This window comes from Gossypium hirsutum, unplaced genomic scaffold (assembly GCF_007990345.1).
Source record: "Gossypium hirsutum isolate 1008001.06 unplaced genomic scaffold, Gossypium_hirsutum_v2.1 scaffold_102, whole genome shotgun sequence".
NCBI classification, from domain to species: domain Eukaryota; kingdom Viridiplantae; phylum Streptophyta; class Magnoliopsida; order Malvales; family Malvaceae; genus Gossypium; species Gossypium hirsutum.
The window spans coordinates 45,550-53,615 of record NW_024402808.1 but is presented as its reverse complement, the minus strand read 5'-3'; the positions used below and the strand labels follow the sequence as shown (position 1 = coordinate 53,615).

Genomic DNA, 8,066 nt, shown 5'->3' with positions numbered 1-8,066 from the left:
CACTCAAAAATGCTAAAAAGAAGATTCAAGAATCATCAATCCACCATCACATGCATCATTAACAAGCTTCATATTTAGCATGCAATGGCATTAACACAAAATCTACCTAGGCCGAATATCATCCCCATGACATAGCAAAGATTTGAACCATGGCTAATTAGAACTCAAGCTAGCAACTAAAAACATCCATGAATCTCATGGCACAACCTCAAACATACCTTGATCTTGATACAAGTATGGCCAAACCTCCTCCTAATCCTCTTCCAAACCAAATATGAAGCAAGAACTCCTTCCTCCTTCCTTTGAATTTTCGGCCAAATGAAGATGAAAAGGATGAACAAAATTTTCTCTTTTCTTTTCTTTAACTCACGGCAATGGGGGGGGAAACAACCACACATTTTTTTTTCATCATATTCCCTTTCATTATTTTATGCCCATGCTCCTTATTTTATTTTTTCCACCCATGATGCACCAACACAACATGTCTATGACATGTCTTGCCCATCACACTTGGTCTACCATGCTTGTCATGGCCGGCCACTACTAGTTAGGGGGGAATTTGACATGCAAGTCCCCCTTTTTTTCATGCACTAATAGGTCCTTATGCTTCGACCTATCACATTTCAAAAATGTCGCACATAAGTCCTATTGACTAAATTCACATGCAATCGACTAAATCGAAGCTTGAAATTTTCACACATTCATAATTACATATTCTAGACAATAAATATCACATTCAAACATTTCGGTGACTCAGTTTAGCGGTCCCGAAACCACTTCCCGACTAGGGTCATTTTGGGCTGTCACACTACCTGCTTTTTCATCAGGTTTATATTATACACATATTAGTGCAATTGAGTCACGTATTACTACAAACCAAAAGTTTGTAGAACCACATACTTTATTATTTGGCATGACCGATTAGGCCATCCCGGATCTATTATGATGCGAAGAATCATCGAGAATTCAATTGGACACCAATTAAAGAACCAAAAGATTCTTGAATTCAAGGATTTATCTTGTGTCGCTTGTTCTCAAGGAAAATTGATTATTAGACCATCACCAGCTAAAGTTGGGATTGAATCTCCAGCATTTTGGAACGAATTCAAGGTGATATATGTGGGCCCATTCATCTACCATGTGGACCATTCAGATATTTTATGGTATTAATAGATGCATCTAGTAAGTGGTCACATGTGTGCTTATTATCGACTCGCAACCTGGCGTTTGCGAGACTACTTGTTGAAATAATTCGATTAAGAGCATAATTTCCAGATTATGCAATCAAAACTATTTTCTTAATAATACAAGTGAGTTTACATCCAAGATTTTAATGATTATTGTATGTCAATTGGATAAAAGTTGAACATCCTGTAGCTTATGTTCATACACAAAATGGTTTAGCTAAAACGTTTATCAAACGTCTCCAACTAATAGCTCTGCCATTACTCATAAGAACAAAACTCCCTGTTACAGCTTGGGGATATGCTATTTTGCATGCAGCAGCACTTATGCGCTTAAGGCCAACAAGTATAAGTACTCCCCATTACAATTGGCTTTTGGTCAGGAGCCAAATTTTTCCCATTTTAGAATTTTTGGATGTGTAGTATATGTTCTAATTGCTCCACCACAACGCACAAAGATGGGTCCTCAAAGGAGGTTGGGAATATATGTTGGTTATGAATCTCCTTCTATAATTAAAAATGTTGAACCATTAACCGGAGATTTATTTACTGCACGATTTATTGATTGTCATTTTGATGAAACAACATTCCCAACATTAGGGAAGAGAAAATACAACTGGTAAAAGAAATTACATGGAATGGATCATCATTATCTCAATTAGATCCTCGTACAAGTCAATGTGAATAAGAAGTTCAAAGGATTATACATTTGCAAACATTGCCAATCAACTGCAGATTCTTTCAGTGACCTAGAGAATTACAATCTCACTACAGCTGAAATGCCTAATCAATATGTTCCCAATAGGTATTGTTGTACCAAAAGAATCCACGCCTGAGGTGGAAGGCATCGGTTCAAAGATATAAATCCTCGTAAAAGGAAGGATCATTATTCAAGTGGTATTTATTGTGGAGGCAAGTGCCCAGAAGAGGCCAGTTAACAATCAAAACCCCAGAGGTTCAGGTACCTGAAATTGGTACGAGATCTCAATAGTTTGTTACTTCAGGGAAAGATAGAGCTAAAAAATATAGTTTCGACAACAATTTGCTTATATCGTTGCTATTGAAATAGCAAAGAAAATGAGGATCCTTGGCCTAACTTCTTATTGAGGAATGTAGAAATAGAAAGATTAGCCAAAATGGAAAAACACATTCACAGCAAATTCTCATTTCTAACATGCAGTTTTTGGACCTATAGTCAACACCTAATATATGTAAAGCCGGTAGGATATAAATGGATATTTTTACGAAAAACGATGAGAAAAATGAAGTCGTAACATATTAAATCTTGCTTGTAGCCAGATTTTTCCAAAGGCCCGGCCATTGATATGAAGAGACATATTCTCCTGTGGTGGATCATCACGTTTAGATGACTTATTTGTTCTCGCAGTACGTTGAAACCTTGACATGCGTCTAATGGATTGCAATCAAGTTTTTCTAGGAGAGGAATGGTTTGTTTGGCTGATATCAGGTTCGCTTCATTTTGGCTTAGGTGGTATTCTTTCTGCTGTCGGTTTTGGTAGGTTCTAGGAGTTTTTACTTTACAGCTGTTCATTTTTGGTTTTTTCTATGTCTTTTCATGTTGCTTTTGATGGTGAGTTTCAGATTTATTGTTTTTTTTTTTTTTTTTTTTTCCTTGAGCGTGGTTTCTAATAAATATCAGTTAGCATTTGCTGCAAAAAAAAGAGATGGAATATGTTAAGCAATTATACGGAAAAGATTTTAAAAATTTTATATGGTAAGCATCCATTGGTCCCCGATGGTTGTACGTCGTTGATGTGAATAAGATCTTTGTCCTGTGAGTGATGAAGAGTTCTTGGTCCTGAAGTACCATATCTTAGTGCATAGGACAATTGATTTATCTTGCAAATACACCTGATTAGCTTTTGCTGTAAACTTTTGCTTAGTAACATGTGACTTGGATGAAATTAAACATGTATTTAGATATCTTAGGGGACCATTGATATGGGGTTATTTTATTTCAAATGATTCAAAATCCCCATTAGTTGGTTATGCTGATGCTGGATATTTATCGGTCCCATAAAAGGTCGATCTTAAAAGGGATATTTATTTACTGTGGAGGTACTGCCATATCATGGCGTTCGACAAAGCAAACATTAGCTACTGCCTATTCAAATCATGCTGAAATAATTGCAATGCATGGGCAAGCCGAGTGTGTGTTTGGCTAAGGTTATTACCACATATCCAGAAGTATGCAATTTGCCTTTACAGGAAAATATGCCAATTATCTTATCGAAGATATGCAGCTGTATAGCTCAATTAAAGGGTGGTTTATTCCATGGTGACAGAACGAAACATATTTCACCAAATTATTCTTCACTCATGATCTCGAGAAGAAAGGTGACATAGAAGTTCAAGAAATTTGTTCTAGTGATAATTTAGCAGATTTTTTATCAAGGCATTCCAACTTCAACATTTGAAGACTACGGAACAGATTGAATTGTCGACTCAAAGATATAATGTGATGTCGTCATTAGGGGAGTCTAAAACCGTTGTACTCTTTTCCTTTAACAAGGTTTGTCCATTGGGTTTCCTGGTAAGGTTTTTAAGAGGCAACTTGTAATAAGAGATTGTGTACTCTTTTTTCTTCATTAGGCTTTTATCCTACAGGGTTTTTCCTAATAAAGGTTTTAATTGAGGCACATTCTTATTTAAAAGACATCTAAGGAGGAGTGTTGTAAAATTAAATGGATGTCTATAACCCCTTGAGGATATTAAAAGTACTAAAACTTTTACTTCATTTATAATCAAAAGATCATTAAATGGAGTTCATTAAATGTAATTGAATATAAGGAGCTTATAAATAGCACCTTGTAAGTGAAAATACGACAATGAAAAATTATCCCGTATTTCATCCACTTTTATTTATTGTTTTATTAATTTTTCTATAACAAAATGAATAAAAAAGTTAATTGTTAAACATATGAAAATAAGAAATCCAAAACTTGCCAAAAAGTTATAAGCCATAATTTATTCCCCTTTATTAGTATGTTTGATATGGGTTTTAGTTGATTATTTATTTAAGTTAAATTATAGAGTAAAAATTTAAAGATTAAAATATATTCTATTTTTTTTATATATTTTATTCATTTTGAATTTACTTTTAAGAATTTATACCCTTCTATTTTCATATTTAAAAGCCACTTTTAATTATATATAACTACGTATATTTTAATCGAAAAATTAATGATATTACTAATCAATAATTATACAAATATAAAAACCAAATTATATTAAAATTAAATATAAAAATTAAATTTAAATATAATAAGGGGACTAAAAATGCAAGTAACCATTTTTATAACCATCATGGAAGGTCATAACATTTTATATACCGAGTAAATATAACTTATTTTAATTTAAATTAGAAAAAATTCAATATATAAATTAGAGGCATGGATTTAATTGAACGTTTTTAAACGCTTCAAATATAAACTTGATTATATAAACAATAAAATGTGTAAGACTAAATTTCAAATTAGGCATTCTGTCCCTTATAGGTGTCACCATGAAAATACCATGGACACCCTTTTAATATATAGTTATAGATTGAACATTTAATACTGTTTTTTTTTTCCTTGCAAAACAACTTCACTGATTTTTCATCTTTAAGGTTTGTAGTTGATGTACGTCCATAATATGCACACAGAGTTGCAGACGATGAGGCAATCATTTTCCTTGAAAGAAATGAAGTTCTCCTTGTTACAATCGTCATGTTTGTAAAACTACAAGATTAAGATAGCTAAAAGCAAATTCGCCAAAAATGGCTGGCCGGGTGGGAGGTATGCACTATGCAGGGATAATGTAATCAAGTGTACAAATATCTTGTTATTTACATGGGATTGTCAATGTTTGGCACATTCTATGGAGGAGTGACACTCTCAAACCGATGGCATGCTCTAATCTTGACTTCGACCCTCAGGCTGTCACTCCTTCTCCACTGTTTGATAACCTCACAGCATTGTCTACGTGGCGCCTGTTCATACAACAATTTTTTTAACCAAACGTGTCATGCTAGTCACTAAAATCAAATTTCAAACTAAGCTTTTTAATTTTCTTTTTCATGCCTCGCACGAATTGCGCAAAATTGAAGGACACCAATATTCGATCTCCCTTTTTGCTCTATACGTGCACCCCTTTTTACGATTGAGGTGAAGTCACTTATTAATGACCACTTGGTCAAATTTCTCATGTTGGATTCTTGGCCAACCAGATTGTGACAAAGTGAGGTAAATTAATGACCACTTTGTCTGGATTAAAAAAATTCAAAACTCAACTACGAAAGGTCAGTTTAGTTTTGCCTTCCATGGACTGGTGTCGTGTGGTGTATGGAACCAATTAGTCAGCCATTTTAGGCCATTTATTGCGGTCGGGTTCAACCAACCAAGGACAAGTTGATAAGTGCTAACCCACCTAACAAGTTAACAATGGTAAAGTGCACTCAACAACCAAAACAATGAACGAGCCAACTAAAAGTAAAAATTGACAAAGAGAGTAAAAAGATTAGATAGGGAGCTGCTCACCGTCCTCCAAATGGCAGGGTTCAACCTTGCACTCGAGACATTGAAGAATTGAACAGCCACAGCACGGCTATAGTCCGGCTTATCACATTCTTTGGCTGACTCTTCGACATTCCTCACATAAGTGTCAGGGTTGTATCCCCATTAACCCTCTCAGCAGAACCCAAGAAATACATAACGGGTCTCTCACACGGGTCTTTTTCAACGGGTCGGGTATTAAACGTGAAAGGCCCACTGCTCCAAGTCCTCCAAGATTGAAACGTGGAAAAAGCCGTTTCAAGCTTCTTGGCCGTAACCAGAGACGGATACAACTGCACATTGTAGCCCCACGACACTGAATAGACCAGTTACGCTTGAAATCGTAACAGAAACTATGCTGTAGGGGCCCGACTTGGATCCTTTTCATAAGCAGTAATTAGCTTCTTGAGTGAACCAATCCGTGTCATACCCGGAAAAACGGGTTGAACATAATCGAGGTGGTGAAGTGACACCAATGGCGCCAAAGGATGCGCTGACAGTAAACCATAAGGGTCCCCTCGAATATCTAACTGATGGAACCAGCTCTTAGTGGCTGGGACACCAATCTCGCTCATGCAACCCTGAACCTTCTGGTCTGACCCATAAAATGATGCGTATCGATCAATGCAGCCATCTAAGACCTTAACGAGCTCAGCTGCTAAAGGGTAGCTTATGGCGATCCACCGCCACCATAAGCCATGTTATAAGAGTGTATCACATCTTGCTCCACGCTCTCAGAGTTCCCACCAATGTAATACATTTGATTGTGGTCGTATTTGTTTAAAACAGTCAACAAATTCTCGAGGAAAAACAGTGTGTCGTCGTCCCCCATTACGAACCACCTCACGTTGTCCAATCCAAGCTCGAAGCTTTCCTTCACTATACGTGCCATACGAACAGCAGAACGTGATCCGTACCAACTTGTGTACTTGAACCTGGAAGTGTCCTCGGAGATTTTGTAGGGAGGAGATGTAGGTGGCAAGTTTTCACCATTGGGAGGCTTCTCATCCAGCCAAACGAACCCACGGCAAACGTTAGGTCTCCACCATAGCTCACAGAAACGGCGGCGCTGGTCCAGGTCTTGGCTGAGCCGCCGATGCCAACTGGATATGGGACAAATTCGTCCGTCCATAAGCCTGACTGGAAGAACTATTTTTGGCAATGAACTTTTGTTGGCTATTATTGCAGATTGGAGAAGAGAGCCAACGGGGTTGAACAGAGAAAGCAAAGTAAAAAAACAGAGAGATTGAAGCAACTATGAAAATAGCTAGGGTTGTTTTCAATAAGAAACTAAAACATCAATTGGTTTTATGGTAATCGTTGAAACAAGGAATTTCCACGTTTTAAAAGGGTCCAACATGGTTTCCCTAGTAGATGACATCCTCTGTTATCTGTAAATAAAGAACCAAACTGTTAGCAGTGGAAAAGAAAGGGAAAAGGAAATTGGTTGTTTGTAGGTAGAATTTGGTTCTTGAAATGAGGAAGATATCAATCCCTTTAAAGTCTCTTATGGTTTCTTTTAAATTTGAGTTTTTGTGCGATTTTATTATCTATTTATCAGCGTCAAATTCTGGGTTTCATCCCTCAACTATATTCAAATTTAAGATTTAATCCTATTATTAGAACAAAATTATTAGCTAATACAATAGTTAATAGTTAATACCATTAATTAATTTAATTAATATATTAACCTGCTTTAAGAAAAAAAACTCACTCATTACAACATAAAGATAAATGTGAAAAAAAATCCACATAACATTTTAATTACCATAATTATTATAACAAAAAAGTTTTCATAATAGAGGAACCAAAACTATCAATTGACCTTTTATTAAATGCCATTGTAGAAAGAAGAGTTAATTGCACAATACATCTATAAACTATAATTTTCATTCTAAATTAGTCGCCAAATTTTAAAATAATTCTAATTGCAACTCTAAACTGTCGATATTATATTAATAAGATCCTTTCATTAGTAAAATATTTAATTTGACTATTAAATGTGATTTGATATAGTTCAAAATAAAAATTTTAAAGTAAAATAAATATTTTACAAATGGGTCTTGTAAAAGTACTAGTTTTGAAGATTTTAAAGGTTTTACAAAAGATTCATCATTTGCTCACTCAGTTTTTATTTTTTATTTTAAAAATTATGTGGTAATATTTTAATTTTTTAATTTAATTTTAAATAATATCATATAAATTTTGACATTTCATTTAATAGTTTTAATAATTAAAAGACTTGATTGATATAACATAAATACTTTAAAAATATAATTAAAATAATAAAATCTGAAAGTCAATTTAAAATTAACTTTAGAAAGAA

At 34.8% G+C, this 8,066-nt stretch overlaps 1 pseudogene; it reads right to left on the bottom strand.

Annotated features, from left to right (window-relative positions):
* Positions 1 to 5,064: 5,064 nt before the first annotated feature.
* LOC121226297 (uncharacterized) lies at positions 5,065 to 7,226 on the bottom strand (annotated as a pseudogene).
* Between the last annotated feature and the right edge of the window lie 840 nt (positions 7,227 to 8,066).